Source organism: Lissotriton helveticus, chromosome 8, assembly GCF_964261635.1.
Source record: "Lissotriton helveticus chromosome 8, aLisHel1.1, whole genome shotgun sequence".
Taxonomy (NCBI): Eukaryota; Metazoa; Chordata; class Amphibia; order Caudata; family Salamandridae; genus Lissotriton; species Lissotriton helveticus.
In genome coordinates this window covers 1,632,398,288-1,632,418,897 of record NC_136069.1, presented here as the reverse complement: position 1 = coordinate 1,632,418,897, position 20,610 = coordinate 1,632,398,288, and positions in this window count along the sequence as shown.

The following is a 20,610-nucleotide window of genomic DNA, read 5'->3' as shown; positions in this document are numbered from 1 at the left end:
CACCACCAACACATCCACCACATCCACCACCACCACACCCACCACATCCACCACCACCACATCCACCACCACCACATCCACCACCACCACATCCACCACACCCACCACCAAATCCACCACATCCACCAGATCATCCACCACCACATCTCTGTGTGTGTGTGTGTGTGTGTGGCTCTGTGTGTGTGTGTGTGGCTCTCTGTGTGTGTGCATGTGGGTGCAAATGCAATAGGTCTCGCATTTGCGAGAGATTAAGCTATTGGCATTGTAAATTACAGTGCCATTTATTTATATGTTTTCAAAACCAACACATAAATAAAAAGTTTGTCATTTACAATGCCAATAGCTTTAACTTTTGCAAAGGCGAGACCGTTGCATTGTAAATGCTTGTTTATACACGCTTTCTGTATTTTTAAAGCAAGCTTGCATAATACAGCATTTGCTAATACATTGAAGTATTTGTCTGAAAAGACTTACGAAGGAGTTTAAACTGTTTATTGAAAAGGGGAGATAAGTTCCTGTCTGGAAGCAGTGAAAGCGCTTGGTTTTTAAAATGAACAACTGTGCTTTCTGTGTAGACAAAGTTAATTTCCAAAAGATGTGTATGTTCTGGCCGTGTTTGTGTCTGTTTGTGTCTGTTTGCAAATTAAAAGTATTTGCCCTACCGTGTGTAATAGGAAGGCAAGGATTTGTTCGACCCAGGTTTAGATACGCATTCCAGTGAAAGCGTAAGCCTAACGGTAAGCAGATGTTGTGTTTTTTAGTTTTACAATTTACCAGTATAACTGTAGGAAAGTTCCCTAATGTATTGTCAGCGGTATTTGATATACAAATCAGTACCGAAAGCAATGTTATTCATTTTGTTTGAATTACACAAATGAAAGTTAGAACAGATGGGCCAAGACTGAAACTTAATTGGCCTACATAAAAGTAATCAAAGGTACAAACATTACAAAAATATAGACCGGCTGCGGCATACGTCAGAAATATATGATGAAGAAACAGAGGCAGCTGTTTTATATTTTGTCTATCCTATTTCCAGAATTGCAATACTTCTCCTAGGTCAAACTGGCCAAAATGAAAGCTGCAATTATATAGGTTTAGGTCCCATCAAAGAGCCATGTGTTTATAAGCCCGGAATGGTGTAATACTGTAGTGAAACATGCTGTTTCTGTGCACCCTGACTCTTTTATGGCAGTCTTTAAAAGGACAAGAAGGAGGTCTCCTTTAAAACCTTCTTACATGATGGAAGTGCTTAATTGAAGCCTGTAGTTGCAGGTGGAACCCACTGGCACGCCTTTTTGGGGACCAGCTTCATCAGAGTTTTTTCCCAGAGCAACAGAATAAACAAGCATTTGCAATGCAATAGGTCTCGCATTTGCAAGAGTTTGAGCTGTTGTAAATGACAATGCCTTTTATTTATGTGTTTTGAAAACCTGCAAGCAGTGCGTAAACACACACTTTGTGCTTGAAGTCCTTGCTTAGGTGAAGCAAGGCTGGCTGTGAAAGAGGTGCAGTTACTGCCAGCCTTTCTTCTCGTAAGCAAGGACTATGTGTGTTTAAACATCGATTGCAGGTTTTCAAAATACATTAATAAAATGCGAGACCTATTGCATTGCAAATGCTTGTTTTAAAATGTAAGCACTGGTGCTTGGCGGTGTGCGATGGGCATGGCAGCGCGTGCAGCCGTTAGGACAAATACGAGTGGTGTGGCCTCTGTCCAGGCAGTAAGGGCAAGCATGTGTGCTTTACTATCAGCTCCATATATAAACAGATTATTGATGTCCCGGTCTATAAGTGCCAAGATACTCCTTGGAGTGGTAGTAGCGCTATAAAAGTGTACTTTACATTACATTACATTACAAATCAAACACATATGCCCAGGCATCTTGGCACGTTACACTTGCCTACCATGTAAAGCATATTCTTAAATGTCAGTTAAATGGTCCTGACAGAATGTGGTTTTCATAATTATTGACAATGTGGAAGTTAACACAGCTATAAGTTCTCTACATACATGGCATCGCGCCAATGTATGTTTTCACATATGGGGTACTACTAATATTGCCATGGTAATGTATACATTATGAAGAGGAGCAGTGTGGAAACTGTCGTGTTTGTGTATTTTTATGTAGAAGGCATTATCACATCTGTGGCAGCATGTAAAGAGGTGTACAGATGTGTGCCCTGAACACAGGGGCGCTGTGGAAACTGGAGCAGCAATGTATGTGGGGGGGCAGAGGACTGATTCCAGTGGCGTGAAGTGCATCAGACAGTCCCTACCCCTCGTATTCCACAGATCGATGTGCCTGCTGTACAGGGGGCTGTGTGTTTTTTTTTCAGGAACATGATGTTCTCGTAAGCACATGCATAATAAATAAATAAACCCAGGATTTGTAAAGCACAGCAAATCACCCGTGAGGGTCTCCAAGCGCTGACATGTAGGCACAGGGAGATTAAGGGATTTGTACAGAATCACAGGATGTTGACAGGGACGGCGAGACTAGAACCTGACTCCAACCGGCTCAGAATGAGGCAGCTCAGGCCATTACGCCACATACTCTCCCTGCTGCTATGACAAAATTGTTCAGAATAATAGAGAGGCTCTGGACTAATGCAATATTTCATTTATCCACCTTAACAGATGGCTTCACACCACTCTCTAATTTTCTATATTTAAAATATCTGGGGCTAGATGTAGGTAAATCAGATTCCTATGGGCCTTGAAGCCCATAGGAATCAATGGGAAATACCGATTCGGTATTTACAGAATCAGTAAATACCGAATCCTGGCAGGGGAAACGGGGTGTCACTTTGACACCCTGTAGCACCCCAATTGCAGGCTTGTGTGCCATGTGGCACACAGACATGCCGGGGCATGTCTGTGTGTCACATGGCATAGGTGTACATGCACAGATGTGCATGTACATTGGAATTCGGTATTTTACCACCCAATAGGATTAGGTGGTAAAATAAGAAATCCTAAGGGCCTGTGACACTGCAAACTGTGCCACCTCCATATGGATTAACAGAATCGATATATTTACCGATTCGGAAAAATACCGAAGTGGTAAATTTACCGAATCAGTAAATATACCGATTCTGTAAATTCCGAGCCACCTACATGTCAAAAGCCAAATACCGGTCGGTAATGGCCGAAATCGGCTGTTACCAACCCGTATTTGGCTACCTACATCTGGCCCCTGGCATCTGGAATTTTCAGAACTTTCAAGGTGGCAGAAGTGCCCCGGATCCAGTTGGAGAGGGTGCGGCTGACTTGCTGAGCTATCCTGGTGCAATGTGAGACTGGCACGAATAGGGTTGCCATGGCTGCTTTTGGATACACAATGCCCTCGCTTTGCTGTCAGAGTATCGGAACACAGTGCTACGAATTAGAAGTTAGAAAGCAGAATGTGTTCCCTGTACTCTGATTAAGTAAGCTTGACATTTCCCTGCTCAGGAGACCTCTTTGAACACACAACAGATGTTGCAGGAAAGAAACACTTCAAAAACTAGCTTTACTGTTTGTTCTTCTGTTGGGCTCGCTCCAAGGAATCAGGCACCAACAGCTCCTCCAGAAGGCCTAGTCACAGCAGTACTGACTGTGGCAAATACACTGCTGAGCACAGACTGACAAAGCCAAGAGGTCTGGCTCTGCTATATTTTATACACACAGACGGGGGCTTGTTTATGAGAGCCCTGCATCACCTTTGCAGCACGTAAAGTGGCTTTGAGTGGCCTCATAAATCATGAGTAAGGCAACACAGAGCAAGAAGCTGCATCACCATACTCTACGCCCGCAAGGCGTGCCATGGAATTTGACGCTGGGGAAGCTCTAAATCCTTACACCTCCTGAGGTGAGTCGTAACACAGGGAACTATCTTTCTTTCTCCATGTTTTTTCCTCTTTCCATGTGCGCCGCATTCAGCAGCACACATAGAAAGGGGAAAATGCCTCTTAGGATTGTTGTGTGCAGAAAGGTGCCCCTTCCTGCACAAAAACAAACCTGCTGACAACACAGGCATCCTTGCACCATGGTGATAAGGTGCCTGTGCTGGCGATAGGTTGCCCAAATGGCGCCAGCACAGGGGAAAAGGACAGGAATGCATCATATCTCCACTAATATAATAAAGAGAGAGCCCAAACCTTTGATGCGGGTAATCTCAGGAACCACAGCACCAATCACAACACCCAATACAGCGTTGGAAAGGACAGTTGCAGCAGAAGGACATAGGCTATGCAGACGCCCACCATATACATTTAAAAGGTAAAAGATTCGTGCCAGCAAAGTAGTCCCTTGTGGGCGTGTCTGCGTTGTGCTGTGGGCGTGTGCTGGGGGCGTGACAAACGCTGGGGGTGTGTGGTACGTTCCGCCCTTCATGCCATGTCTCATATCGTGTGCTAATCCCACCCTGCTCCCTTTAAATACCCCTGCACCCCATAATCATAACCCACCCTTACTCCTTAAAATACCCCAACACCCTTAAACACTAACCCATCTTAACCCTATAAATATACCCTGTACCCCAAAACCCAAACCTATCCCTAAAAATACCCCTGTACCCCAAAACCCAAACCTAGCCCTGAACCCTATAAACACCCCTGTACCTCAAAACCCAAACCTACCCCTGAACCCTAAAAATACCCCTGAACCCCAAAACCCAAACCTAGCCCTGAACCCTAAAAATACCACTGTACTCCAAAACCACCCCTGAACCCTAAAATACCCCTGTACCCCAAACCCAAACCTAGCCCTGAACCTTTAAAATACCCCTGTACCCCAAAACCCAAACCTACCCCTGAACCCTTAAAATACCCCTGTACCTCAAAACCCAAACCTAGCCCTGAACCCTAAAAATAACCCTGTACCCCAAAACCGAAACCTACCCCTAAACCCTAAAATACTCCTGTACCCCAAAACCCAAACCTAGCCATGACCATAAAAATACCCCTGTACCCCAAAACCCAAACCTAGCCCTGAACCCTTAAAATACCCCTCTACCCCAAAACCCAAACCTACCCCATAACCCTAAAAATACTCTTATTACCCCAAAACCCAAACCTTGCCCTAAACCCTAAAAATACCCCTGTACCCCAAAACCCATACCTATCCCTAAACCCTAAAACTACCCCTGTACCCCATAACCCAAAACTATATCTGAACCCTTAAAATACCCAAACACCCCAAAACATATACCTCAGTACCCCAAAACATATACCCCTATACCCATACTTACCTTATCCAAAAATTTTAAAAAAACATGCTTTTACCATTCATGCATTTACAACGAATTTCGTTGTAAATGTATGCGTGGTAAAAGCATATAAAATTTAATGCCATGCGTTATAATGGCATTGCGGAGTCATGGTACTTTCATAATGAAAGTATGCGGAATGATGGTATGCGGAAAGAAAGTTGCGGAATAGTGGGTGTTTACCCTCCCCCGGTAAGTACATTGGTGGCTTGGTGGCACGGCGGCCTACATCTCCAGCAACATACTCATATTTTTTCACCACCCATTTGAAAAATGCACAGGTCTCTCTCATTGATGGCCAGCCCCGACATACACTGTTAGACACACCTCCCGCCACAAGTTCTAGAATTGCGAACTTTAGAGCTGGGGAGCTACAATTGAATCTCGGCATCAGCTCAACATCCTATGATTCCAGGCAAATCGCTTTGTCTCCCCGTGCCTACCACAAATGAATGTGTTCTTCTGTTATGTAAATTGTGCTCATGCCATGTTGTCGAGTTCGTGCTATATAATATTGCAAGGGAAAAAAAAGTAGGGAAACTCGAGTTCACACACTACTGAACGCGCACTCTTAAGTGCATCAGCAGTGCACTGTGAATCGGAGCGTTTCACAGGCCTGTCACAGATAAGAAATGCTATCAAAACGAAATCCTACAAAACAATATACTACTGCCCGGCAGAAATTCATACCCGGGCAACGTCGGGACGGGCTGCTAGTTACATAAATACAGTAAATTTCTCCTCTTTCACTTTGGCGTTGGGCAGTGCAGAAAGCTATATTGTTGCGCTGCCCTACAGCAAAATCCATATGTGGCCCACATAGGGAAAGCTTTAGCTCAGGTAATGCCCGGAGTGGCAATCTTTTTTGGTGTCCCATCCCCCCTAGAACCTCCATTTCAACAGATGCCCTCACTACCACGCTCCAACAGTGCCCCACGTCTCCACCTAGGTCCACTCCCATGGATTTTATTTGTTTTATAGCACTGTTCATATCAGCGTAGGGTGTCAGAGCACTTTACATCAGACACACATTATACAGATGCAGCGAATCATACGTGTGTTAATCAGTCTATAGGAAATGTTTCGTAGGATAGACAATTTGGATTACAAGGCGTAGGAGTCACGTCATCCATACTAGTAGGCAGTATATTTTGAAAGTGTTTGGTCTGGAGAAGCACAAACTTTGGATTTAAAATGTGCCTCTGTGGTTGGCTTTACTAATAAGAATGTATTTCTACCCAAACAAACCTTTATAAACAACATTGGGATACTGAAAGTCAAAGGATACACATAAGGTTCCAACCCTTTTCCGTGCAGTTTGAATGCAGCTCCTTGATGACAGTACAGCACAGCTCACTGTGCTATATTAGGGCAGTAACTTATGAACTGCAGGTAATAAAAGGATCTCTGTGACAAAAACAGTAGCCCACAGGGCTATCCACATAACACAGTTCAGTGTTCTGCGTGGTACAAATTATTTGCAGCAGGCATATTAACCCTCTGTGCTAAGTTATGGTGTGTCAGGACTACCTTTAGACATAACTCGATCTCTCCCCAGCAGGAGCTTTCATCACCAGAGTTATCTTGACATTTTTATTGTTGTCTGAAAATTGTCCAACACACAAGGAACTCTGCAGTGGGTGCCTTTAAACCCATAAGTTATTATTAAAACAGATCCCCACCCCCCAGGCTAGCGCCAGGTGTAGCTTCACCAATCGCACTTCCCTACCGCCGGCCCTTCACACCCAGACACTGTTCATACTGAAAGGTAATACATAAAGGATGCACACAGATCAGCAACACATCTCAAGAAGCCCACTTACCACACTCCCATCACACATACAAGTATCTCAACAAACACATACATCAGAGGCACAGAAAATGATCTGTTTATGGCATAAGGTGATGTGCATCAGGCGGACACGTTTTACGTTTGTATTTATTTTTGTTACAGAGTGCTCACTGCAACACTTAATTGCTTCTAGGCACAGAGGCAAGGAGTGGGAGTAGTTGGCAACATGGCAAAGGGTGCGAGCGAGATTACAGTTTCTTTAGGGAAGGGCAGGTGTGATATAAAGCAGTGCGTACAGAGTTCTGGTGCACCGGGGGAGCACACAGGGGTGTGCACCAGAAGAGAACTAGTGATACCTCTCTGGGGTTCACTGGGGGATGCACTCCAGGGAACGACTACATGATGCACTCGTGTGTCATTAGGAGGTACATAGAGGGATGCTCCACAGGGAAGCACAGTGGGATGTGTATCATGAGAGTGCAGAATGCTGTACATCAGGCCAGCACTGGGTTTTGTGCATGAAGAAAGCACTGGGGCCCAGATTTACAAAATTCTCACGTAACACAGCGCAGCAGCCAAAAATACTGCACTGCATGATGTAGTACTTACACTTCTGCTGCTCAGCCAGTATGCATGTGTGTATGTATGGAACCGTGGAATGCTTGATGACAGTGTGGAATGTTGGTGTGCCTGTGAGACTGGAAGAATGACAGTTGGTGAGAGTGGGCTGAGCAGCAAACATGCTGCTCCTGGTGGGGCTCTGAATTTTCTCATGTACTTGTAACTACCATCTTGGAACTACAAATAATCCTCTACTTGGACTAATCTCGTGACTACAATTATACTTTGTAACATTGGCGACGAGTATGGGATAATGTGTAGGATACTTAATGGTTTGGTATTTACACTCCGCGGGTGTTCTCCATTCTATAAGTCCTGCACAGTGTTCTCTTTTGTGTGTGGTGTGTACAAATGGGTGATCAGTTTGAATTTTACATCTTCTTTATTACAACTTTTCTCCCAACCTCACACATTATTTATTTATTTTTACTGTTTCAGCATGTTTCTCATTGCATTTTTGCATTCTTTTCATGATGTGCCTTGCTATATCTTCTTGTTTGCACCCTTCCTTTGCTGGTTATCTGTACTTATTCTTTCTTCCTCTGTTCTTCTGCAATATGTACTTACCTTATCCTGCTCCACAATTCTTTTCCACTTTAATTCTTCTCCATGGTCAGATTGATTTGTTTGCAATGTTGTATCATTTCTTTTACAGATATATGTTACTCTCTCTTAGGGTTGTAACACATTTTTGTTGTTTGTTTCCTTAAGGAGAGATGATATGTAGTACTTACACTTCTGCTGCTCAGCCAGTATGCATGTGTGTATGTATGGAACCGTGGAATGCTTGATGACAGTGTGGAATGTTGGTGTGCCTGTGAGACTGGAAGAATGACAGTTGGTGAGAGTGGGCTGAGCAGCAAACATGCTGCTCCTGGTGGGGCTCTGAATTATCTCATGCACTTGTAACTACCATCTTGGAACTACAAATAAACCTCTACTTGGACTAATCTTGTGACTACAATTATACTTTGTAACACATGACAAGGAAAGAGCAGGAGCACGCCATATTTTTAGAAATATGGCACTCTCCTCCCCTCTCCCTAACGTCAGAGCACAGATGTTCTGCCGTGCGCCACGCACACACCTGTGCACCATAGTGTAAGGGTGTTTGTGTGAGTCTAGCATAGATTTTGTGCTGGAAGGATAATCTTCCTGAACAAAATACAACGCTAAGGCTAACTTTAACACATTTGATGCGTCGGACAGCCCCCGGCCATCCGACATCACGGTGGACGTGTGCGGAGGACAATCGGGGGCCGTTCGAACCACGCCCACTCATTAATTCTCCTGCACCGTGGCGGAATACGCGCCGCAGTCAACGGGTTAAAACTTAGTCCAGTTTGCATGTGTGCTGTACTGTGCAGCACACATGCGAAGTCGGAAAATAAAGGAGAAACAAAAGCATTTCTCAGCGATAGTACCTAATTGAAATAGGTGCTATTTTTTGGGCTCGAAACCCTGTCTATTTTTTTTAGTAAAAAGGGTTTTGTCTCACAGAATTTGAGTGGTTCCATGGGAAAGCCCATCTACCACCTATAGAACGCCTCCTTGGCACCACGTAATGCAAAACAGTGCTATGTGCTGTTTTGCGTTAGCTTCAAGTGGTTTTCCAGATCAAAACAAGATTTGCTCTGGAAAGTAAATGGGGAAAAAATATTTTGCGTTGGTTTTCCTCACTTTTGTGAGGCACACACTACATAAAATCTAATTTACCCCTTCGTGTGGTGCTTGAGCAAAGCACTGGATGTGGTACTGAAAAAAGCACTAAGGGGCATATTTAAAATGAAAAGTCAGAGCTGTGGAAATTCATCAGCCCCATACTCCGAAATTTTGAAAATGCAGGAATGCCCCGTATTTACAACAACACGGCTCACCCCTGAGTTTTCACTAGCCCTGGCGCTAAAAATAGATGCCTAGCCCAAACGCAGGCACCCTTGCTCCATAGTGCAAGGGTGCCTGCGTTACAGGTGATGATTGTTTATGTGCAGGAAAGTGTCCCTTCCATTAATGCCATTTTGCTCTTTCAATGTGTGCTGCAGAATGTTGCACATATAAAAAAGCAAAATCGAGGAGAAATAAAAGTACTTCTCGTCGTTTTGCCATTCTAACACCTACTATTGCACGGCATTCGTTTTTGGTGCTGCCTCAGATGTACACCTCCTTGTAAATGTGGGGCAGCATGAAAAAGCAATTGGTGCTGTGGTGGAACGCACATAGCAACACCCAGTGCACGCCCCTTTCTTGCTAAGTTATACATGTAAAGGGGCCATATTTTCAAGGTGGCGTTAAGGCACAAAAAGTGGCTTAATGCCACATTGTAAATAAGGAGAAGGACATAGCACCACCAAAACATCTCTAAAAGTGACATCTGGTGGTGGTACTCCCTTGTAAATATAGCCCCAGGTGTGGTGCATGAGCAAAGCACAAGGTGAGGTACTTGAGCAAAGCACCAGGTGTGATACTTGAGCAAAGCACCAGGTGTGATACTTGAGCAAAGCACCAGGTGCGATACTTGAGCAAAGCACCAGGTGTTGTACTTGAGGAAAGCACCAGGTGTTGTGCATCAGTAAAACACTGGGGCCCAGATTTAGTAACAGTTCACGAAATGCAGCCCAGCAAGGCAAGTTGCTGCACTGCACTGCGTGAATGGAAGAAACCTGATCTGCACCACTTTTACAAAGATATTGTGCTGTTCAGCTCTTCTCCTCTGCTGGCGCAGTTGTAGCTGCCTAGTGCCAATGCCGGGAATCATGTGCCATGGTGTAAGGGTGCCTGTGTTGTGTGCACAATAGAGTTTGTGAAGGAAGGGGCACTTGCCTGCACAAAAACATTTTTTTAGAGGTGTATTCTTCTTTGTGTGTGTGCTGCATTCTCACATGCAAAGAGTAAGTAATGAACAGAAATACAAAGTGTAGGGAGACACCACATGTAATATTAAACCATATAAAGTTGAAGGAACCAGGTTTTGAGGGCTTTCCTCATGTCCAAGTGACTTCTATGGTTTTGAATTAGACAGGAGTCGACATGCATGGGGCCAGAGGTAAAGCTAGACCTCCAATCCAGGTTCAGCGAAACTTGTGAGGGTGCCACTCCCAGCTATGGTAGTAATCAATTTGTGCTGGGGTTAAACATAAGCGGGCATGGCTTGCATTACAACTGTGTCTGATCTCCTGCTAGACTATAGCTTCAAAAATTCTATTGACTTTCAGAAGATCACCGCTGCAGTCACACTTGCTTTTGTCAACCCTTGGATGCACAGGCATCAGTGTGAGAACCAAATGGCACATATTCATAATTCAATCTGTCTAAATATCAAAACAGCCTCTTTTGAAGGTCTGCCTCTGAAAGTGCTATTTGCAGAGTATTCTTCAATTATGGTTCTGTTTGTAAAGGCTAAGCCAAACCAACATACACAGCTGACTGAACAGAAGGGTATGAATAATTGTAAATAACAACACATCCAGCTCTAATGTTCCTAAAACATTTTGCAATATAAAAGGTATTTTCACTCTTCACGACTGCGCTTGACCTATGAGCATCAAGAAACAGCAAAGAATTTGTAATATGAATCACTATATTTCCCATCCCTTGATATTTTGCTGCATAATTTGTGTCTTTGCTGCGATAGAAACATCTGAAAATCGACCTCTTCATTGCTGTTATGTGCCTGGCGTTCCCACGGCTCCTTTCCATTACTAATAAGCTCCCGGAGGAAGATATATCAAATATTTGTATCCATGCTGTGTTTATGGGGAAATGCTGTGACACTTAAGGGCCATGGGACTTCGGGTTCCTACTATCTTTCTTTCATTATCCTAATATGCTTCTTGAATTTTACTTTAGATCATTCATTTATTTTCATCTTCCTCTGATCCTTCTTCTCATTTCCTCAGATGCTCTCAGACCACCCTCAGATCTCTCTTTAATCTTTCTTAGAACGTTCATCTTCCTTAGATCGCTCTTGTGTGTTCCTTAGATGATCTCACACCTTTCAAAGATCTCTTATTCATCTTCTAACGGCCCCTCTTGCATCTTCCTAATATTCATCTTTCATCTCCCTAGGATTCATCTATCATCTTCCTCAGGTCCTCCTTTCATAATCCTAAGATCCTCCTTGCAGCTTCCTAAGACCCTTCTTCATCTTCCTTAGATCGCTCGTGTGTTCCTTAGGTGATGTCACACCTTTCACAAATCCCTTGTTGATCTTCTAAAGATCAACAAGAGATTTGAGATTCCTCAGATTCATCTTTCAATGATCTCTCTTCTTTGTTCCTTAGATGATCTAACACCTTTCACAGATCTCTTGTTCATCTTCCAAAGACCCTTCTTGCATCTTCCTCATATTCATCTTTCATCTTCCTCGGATCCTTCTTTCATCGTCCTGAGATCCTACTTTCCGCTTCCTGAAACCCTTCTTCATCTTCCTAAAATCGCTCTTGTGTTCCTTACGTAATGTCACACCTTTCACGGATCTCTTGTTGATCTTCTAGAGAACCATCTATCATCTTCCTCAGATCCTTCTTTCATCTTCCTATGATCCTACTTTCAGCTTCCAGAAACCCTTCTTCATCTTCCTTAGATCGCTCTTGTGTTACTTAGGTGATATCACACAGTTCACAGATCTCTTATTAACCTTCTAAAGATCCTGCTAGCATCTTCCTCAGATTAATTTTTTATCTTCCTAAGACTTGTCTTCATTTCCCTCAGATCCTTCTTGGATTTTTCTCAGATCACTTCTGCATGTTCCTAAACCTCTTTTTGCATCCTGCTATGGCCATTCTCGAATGTTTTTCAGCTCACTCCTGCATGTTTCTAATATTGTTTGAGATTCTCTTATGTTCCTTAAGGTACTAACAGCTCGTAGGTTCTGGAACTGTTGTATAGTGTGTTCCACTTCATACAGCTTCCTAGTATGTAGGTTAATGTACTACCAACTGTACAGTATAAGAATATTACAAGTCATGAGTAAGTTCAGTTCCCATTTCGAGGTTCAATACTGCAAATTGAGTGCATTTGTAAGCCCACAAAAAGCCAGTATGACTTGCAATATAATTTTATATCTACTGTTTGGTCTATTTTATTCCTCCTAATATATGGGTTTACCCAACGTCCCTTCAATTTCTTCCCTAAATCCTGCGGTAAACGACCTTTGCAACGCAACTTTTACATCGCAGAGCCTTTACAACGCAACCAATACAACGCAAACTATTACAACGCATTGCTCTGGGGGCGCTCTAGGATAGGGAATAGGTTAATTTACTATCCAATAACCTTCCCTAGTGTCCACGGGGACTGGAGTTGGAATAGTAAATTAAACTATTCACTATCCAGCACCCCAAAGCACTATGCGTTGTAATGGACTGCGTTGTAATACTTGCGTTGTAAAGGCATGCGATGTAAAAGCATACGTTGTAATGTCATACATCCAATCCTGCTTACTTTGTCTATCGTTATTTCCTTTTGCAAATTCTTGTGGTCAAATCCCATTTGTCTCTCCATATGCTAACTTAATTTAATTTTTGTTTCTGTCCCTGACATTCTTTGTCCCTCTATTCCCTGCCCTAAATAGATTTTTTTATTACCTCCCTTCCCAAATATATATTTGCTCACGTAAATGTAACAGCTGCACTGCCATTCCCATACTTTTGACTCTCAAACTTCCTGAATGCCATTTCATATTTTGAGTGTAGTTAACTTTGTCAGGCTTCTGGTGGGGTCCACCACTCCACACCTATCCAAGACACCTTGATTTTGAGTTAAGGTCCATGTTGCAGGGCGACAGATGCGTCTCAGGGGAAAGTATGGGGTGCGGGGCGTTGGGGGTAGGGAATTTGCAGACACGTCGCATATACGCTATTGTTCTATTGTTTGTTTCTGTTTCTCTTTTTCCATACGTTGTCACATTGACCTGACATTGTTTAAGTGGCAGAGGGTCTAATATCCTCAAATATTCTCACGTGGGGTTATATATTTAGTCCTCCACACAAAGCATAACAACCTCTTGCCCCCGATATACTGATATCTCATGCCCACCATGATTCCCTACAGTGTTATATCGCTGAACCAGTGGCAACTTGCTCAGAACAAGGGCTGTGGGGCGGGGTGGATTAAATGGAAATATATATTTTTTAAAGTACCTTCTCTGCCACACCGCCTCTCCCGCCGCCACATGTCTTTCCTCCGTCCTGGAAGGAAGGTTTGCTGGAAGCACCAGAAGCACCCAGACTTGCGGACTCTGCCAGCCATTCACGACACTGCAGGAGCAGCCTCATGATTGGTCTGAGAATCCTGTTTGGACGCTCAGGCAGTGCCTGGGAGCTTGGCCATGTTCTCCACAGGGCTGTGCAACAAAGCCCAATGGAGAACCTCCCAAGTGTGTATGATGGTTTTGCCGGCCATTGAGGGCAGGCCAAACCGTCATGTGCACTTAGAGGAATGCAAACCAACCCCCCTGCTCTGGCATCAGGGAGCCAGCCCTGCCCTGACTCCCATTAGAAATAGAAAATGATAATAATGTCTTGTTATTCTCATATTCTTTTCACTGCTGCAAAAGTAGGGAGGCGACACTCCTCCACCTTAGCGGAGGAGCCGCCACTGTGTGGAACGTCAACGGTCTTTTAGACAGGATCAAACGCTCCATGGTGTTGTACTGTGCCCAGTGCTCCCTTTCTTCTGCTTTGATGCTGCCAGAGGCCCACCTCATGGGTTTAAGATGTCCCTTTCGAGCTCATCACGGTTATGACAGTGTTCATCATGCAGGTTCTACAGGGGATCCCAGGGAGAGGTGATCCTCTTACATCTCTCCTTCTCCATTGTAGTGGCTCAGAACCAGCTTGATCCCCAGAGCTGATATATTGCACTAACAGGCATGGTAGGGAGCCGCCCACCGAACCGCGTATGTATTTATGCTTTCCATGGCATTAGACTCCTGCTTGACCACCCTCCTCGAAGTGATAGCATAACTACCGCCTGGTCTTACTCTTATGGGAGGCAAGTTTAATGCAGTCCTTGATCTCTCAATGGATTCCACTGGCCCCATTTTGGACATCCATCACACTGATAGAGCAAGCATCGCATCGCGACTTGCTCGAGTCAAGAACGTCGGCCGTGTGTAATCAATTAATAAATTGTACGTCTTACTAATCTTTTATATTCATATTCGAACAAGGTAGAGGAAGCTTGCGTACGTGTATTTCTAATACAACTAAACAATGTCTCTAAAACATGGCCGCCGCTTGAAAAGTGCTTCTGCGCATGCGTCAGTCACACTCACGTGACCTGACGTAGTTATAAGTTTTGGAGGGAAAGGGTGCGCATGCGTAATACATAGCTTTCGTGAATAACGTGGTAATGCTCTTGTGATTGTGTATATGTTGCTAACATTTAAACTGCATAGTATATTTTTATAATGATAAGTTTGAAGTAAAAGACCAATGATGTGTTTACATACATTTATTTCTATGTATTAATTTGTTCTCGCTTACTTTTCATGTACTGCGGGAAATGGGGGTCCGAACCGGTTGGGAGCCATATTGAGGGTCTCTTCTGCGCAGACTCGTGGTGCACTGAAAGGTGGCAACATTGGACAGTGGAACTCAGCCAGCTGGCAGCCACCGTCAAGATGCTCATGGGAAAGCCACCTCTGCCCTACGAGAACGGAGAAAGTTGCTCCTTATATGATACAATGTGTGTTGCGCTACTGTTTGCCGTACAGTTTCTCATGGGAACCCCAATCTTGCTAGGCGGTACCCAGAGATGTAAATTAGGCCTCCAAATAGTCTATTCTGATTGGTGTGTTACCCAAAGCCTACCTTAGGACCAATCCAAATTGGGGGATTCTGACACTTTGCAACATTTGGGGGGTGGTACTCTGTCCCAAAACAGTATAACTAGCCTAGGTTTAGCTAGAGAAATTGTCCGACTTGTCTGGTTTAGCTGACCTGTCACTGACCCAACGCACTCAATAGGTGACTGAAGATACAGAGAGCTGCGGAGCACTCTGTCCGAAATTGACCATAGACTAAGGTTTTACTAAACCTTAAAGTGCTGGCGGAGCACTTTGCTGGGAGTTCGCTGACCCAATCGGGGTCTTGATCGATAGCTGCAGTGAGGGTGGAGCGCAGGCGTTGCTTCCGAACTGCGGGTGCTGGTCCTGTCCTGAGGGTCCTGTCCGAGAGGTCCTGTCCTGATTCCTAATCTGAGGGTTTCCTGTCCTGTCCTGGGTGTCCATTCTGCACCTGCTGTCCATTGTGGGGTATCCTTCCTTGAGGGTTTCCTGTCCTTAACTGACCCGTGGCCAGGGTTTGGTTTTCACACCAGTCTAGGTAAATATCACTCTGAATCTTGCACCTTCCTGAATTTCTGTCTTTTGCTTTAATAAAGACATACCTTTGCATATGTAAATTTTCCATGCTTTTCCGCAACCATTGAATTATAAAGTCATTTGCATTTGTTTCATAACGTGTTCCTATGTTACCCTACCTGTTAGAAATTATATTTTGCATTGCAGTTTGTCATTTCCTGATATGGTCTAGGACCTCCTTACTTAAATTGTCTAAAGCACTTTTGCCTTAAAGCATAGCGTGTCTCTCTCTATAGACTCTCCTATAGTTGTATAGATGTCCCGAACTCCTGTCTCATTCCCTTGAAATATTTCTAGAATACTAGTCCTAATCAAAGCCTATCCCATCTTAGTGATTCATCTTAAACGTTCTAATTCCTGATCCTTCATTTTTGAATGTGTCCCGGTTCCATTAGATTATAAATGGTTGCACTGACTTATTTCCTATTCAGCTATGTGCTTTCTGTTATTCTGATTATCGATTGCTTAATTACTGTGAATTTGATGCTATCTGAATTTCTCTAAATTAGATAAAGACTTTAAAATTTCCAGTTGTCCGTGGTCATTTTACAAAGGTATTGAATATTATTTTGTTGGGTTTGTATTTTGCTGCCTTCCCTTTTACAGCTAGCTCCCTGATCCATGATGGTCATAGGTACCCGTGTCGGTGGATGGTAAGTCGGGTACACTGAAGAATAACGAAAGGGACTCACTAATATCTGATAGCAGAGCGTGAGGTCATCTGATCAATGTATATGGTGATTTGAAATATATGGGCCCGAAGCCAGAAGTGGCGAAATTATTGGTCGGGTGACCCGCGCGCTCTATCAGTATTTTCTGGTAAGCAGAGGATGGTTAGGGAATAGTTAAAGGTTAGGTAGGACTAGTTAAGCTAAGTCAAGTCGGTAGCTGCTAGTATATTGATGCTGCTATAAGAGCGGCCATTTCGAGGGACCTGATCAATCTCTTGAGAATGCGCTGTTTTTGAAATTTATGAATTGTTTCAAAATTGTTATTCTTGTTCTTATATTGTTATATGTATTAATCCATGCGTACGTAAAACGTGTTGTTCAGTGTTGTCAGAACTCCCCGGGGAATTGAATAGGCAAGTGGTGAATATAATCCATTGCCTTGAGGTCGCAGGCTCAAGGAAAGTTAGGTGCAGGTTAAGTAGAAAACCAGAAGCACTAACTAGGGTTTTTTCCTGAATACCAGTGTGAATAAATGTTAGTAACGAGGTTCATTGGCAAAATTCCAATAGTGGCGTAACCTAGCGAGGGTCACATCGGAAGAGTAGCAGGTTCATCGGAGCTTGGGTGAAAGCAAAGGGGTCCGCTGGGAAACCTTAGACTCGGATATATCCCGGAAAAGAGTGGATGGGTCTAGGGAAGTAACAGGTTCACTAATGCTAGAGTGAAGGGTAGGCGGAAGAGATCTACCCGCAGCGTGTGAAAAGTAAATGGAAGTAGTTTACTTGCAGTAAAAGAAATCTTTCCTGTCTAGACACTTGAGCACTGTGGCGAATGTGTATTCGTTGTTAAAAATACCAAGCACTAGCACTTTAGAAAGAAAGAAAGTTTCCGTTACCTTGTGAAGGGAGGGAGTCAGTCGCGAAGCGTCTCTGACGTCACTCTGTGCCGCGCTGGGATTGGTAGATACAGCGGGCGGGTAGCGGGGCTGGAATTGTGAAGGAGGGGTGAGCGCTGAAGCGTGAGAACTGTCTCGCGAAAAGGCCGCGCACCCATTGGCCGAAAATATTTTAACGCGTGCACCAATTGGTCGCACGGAATTCCAAGACGCATTCTGATTGGAGGTAATTTGTAAACAAAGTTAAGCGTAGAAATCGTATGTGGCACTCGTATTCTCCAGAAACTAGACCCGATCCAAGAAACCAAGGGTTTGAAAGGGATCAGTGGAAAGCTAATAGATACGATATTATGTACGGAACTAAGAGAAAAATGTCCCTTGTAAAGAAGGTAAAGAATTACTTTAAAAAGGACAAGCCGATTAAAACTAGAGAGGGCATTGTTATTCCACCACCAAATACTCCCGCCTCTTTCATGATGTTTGACAGAGGGTACAATACGTGTGTGTGGTTAGAAAATTGGGTGAAGTACACAGAAGACGACGGAATATTGGCCTTTCCGTTAGAAGGTACCTTTAATGGTAGAATCCTATTCAATTTAAGAACCCGAATGAATGAATTACATCCCAGACCGAGACTAACGCAGTATGAGGCATTAGAGGAATGGGAGATTGAGGCTTTCCAAAGAGAGAAGCCCCGAATGGACAAAGGGATGACAAAGTATTACCCAAAACTGAGGCAAGAATCCCGAGATAAAAAGATGAAACAATGGAGACAGAGCATGATTGTTGAAGGACTGTTTCCCATGATGCCAGCAGAAGATCCTCCTGGGGGGGGGAAAAGAACAGAAAAGACTAAACATTGGGGGCCCCTGGGAGAGTCAGATGACGAATTGTTAGATGACATGTGCATGAGAAGTCCGCCTCCTTATAATGAGGGACACCGACCTTCGAGTGCAGGAGATATTCCCCGGAGACCCCTACAAAGGGAAGAGGTCAGGTCCGCAAGTGTAGGAGGGGATTATATAATTCCTCCTTATACTGAGAATCTAGGACCCATAGAACCCAGAAGTATTTACCCCAGAAGACCCATAGGTGGAGAGACAGGATATTCACGTGAAGGAGAGTTTTTCCCTCGTTCCCCTTATGGAGGAGAGGTGAGGTCCGTGGGTTCAGGAATGCCGTTATTACAGCCCCAGAATGAGGAAGATCCAAGAATCCTAGGCACAGGAAGTCTGTTTCCGAAGCCTAACTATGGCGGAGGGCCGAGTGAGACTCATCCCACTTCCCCGAGTTATGCTCCCATTCTGACCCCGCAGGTGTTACATGGAAACTCCTTGGACAGGTTATTAGAAGAGAAAGAGCGAGAAGCGCTGGGGAATCAGCGAGCTGAAATAATACGGAAAATGTCACAGCTAAATGCAAGTCCTGAAGCCTTGACGATCCCAGTAACGATCGGACCGGTGGTTCCGCTGTACGGGGACCGTCAAGGGACTCCAAAAACTCCCGTAATTACCCCTGTCATTGCACCGACCAGACCAGAACCCTTAATTATAGATGATCAGACCAGTGAGTGCGAGTCGGAGGTCTCGCTGCTAGATCTGCCCATTAGAAAGACTGAGAAAAGGATCCCGAAGCCGCACACGTTTAGTACGAGGGCAATTCAGATGGAATCGACCTCGGGTACTAGGAGTGTCACATTGGTGACTCCTGAAGAAATCGATAGATGGAGTCAGGAATTGGAAAAGCAAACGTCCCCAACGAAACCTTTAGATCTTTACAAGCTGAGAATAGAAATAGAGGAATTAATGGCAGGAAACGTAGGATTAGACAGATTAAATACCTACTCCGAAGACGAAATGCTGTTTATCTGCAAAAGTCTCACCCGAAATACCCGAGTACTTCATGAAAAACTGACAGACACTGCTGCTAGCATGGGTATAGATATTTCAAGATCGAAACCGCTGCAAAAACCCTATAGAGCAGATTTCTCAGACAAAGATTTGGAGAACTTGAATGCTTCAGGAAAGAAAGCACAGGTCAAGGAACTATTGTCAGTATTGCAAAAATGGGGAGATGTGGAAAGGTGGAAAGCTAGATGGGCCAAGAAAAAGGACGAGGCCAGGTCTAGGCAGGCAACTCCCGAATTTTTGCTAAAAGAAGCTGAAAAACCAGAGCAGTTATGCCCTATGCGCGAAGTACCAGGTGGGAAGTATGTGCACGTTCCATGGTCCAGACAGGACATTGTGTCCTTTACTAACGATTTCCCCAAATTGCGCGAAAAACCAGTAGACTGGTACAGGCAGGTGGAAAGGTTCGTAAAGGTACAAAAATGCCTGTGGAAAGACCTGGATGGGTTTTTCGACATTGTAGTCCCGGTAGATCTATGGACCGAGTGTAAAATAGCCATAGCTTGGCCTAGTGAGGAATACCCGAGAGATGGCAACACAGGGGAACCATCGAAAGAAGTGATGAAAAAATATGAACAAGTAATACAGCATTTGAAAGTAAAAGTGCCAGCAAAGGAAACTGATTGGACCAAGATAGATAGAACAACACAGGAAAGAGACGAGACAGTACACTCCTTTTATGAAAGGCTGTTGCAGGTGTTCAAAACATACAGCGGGATAGACAACATCGAGATGAAGGATATGACACATTTTATTTACAGGTTTGTAAATGGTTTAAGACCCGAAATTTGTCAGTGGATAAAAGATAACAAAATCTGTTGGCATACTAAAAAGATGGATGAGGTCCTGCGGTACGCAAAGTACTGCGAGGACGAGATGGCAGAAAAGAAAAAGGCTCTCAAGGAGAAGGTTATGTGGGCTCAAGTGAAGCTCGCAGAACAGCAGGAAAAACAATTGAATAAAATGGCCAAAACTACTCAGAATCCAGGTCCTGGGGGTGGGGGAGGAGGCAAGCCCCGGCCCAAAATGAGCAGGGAGGAGGCTAAGAAGAAATTTCCCTGCCATCAGTGCGGAGAAATTGGACACTGGCGAGACGAGTGTCCCTAT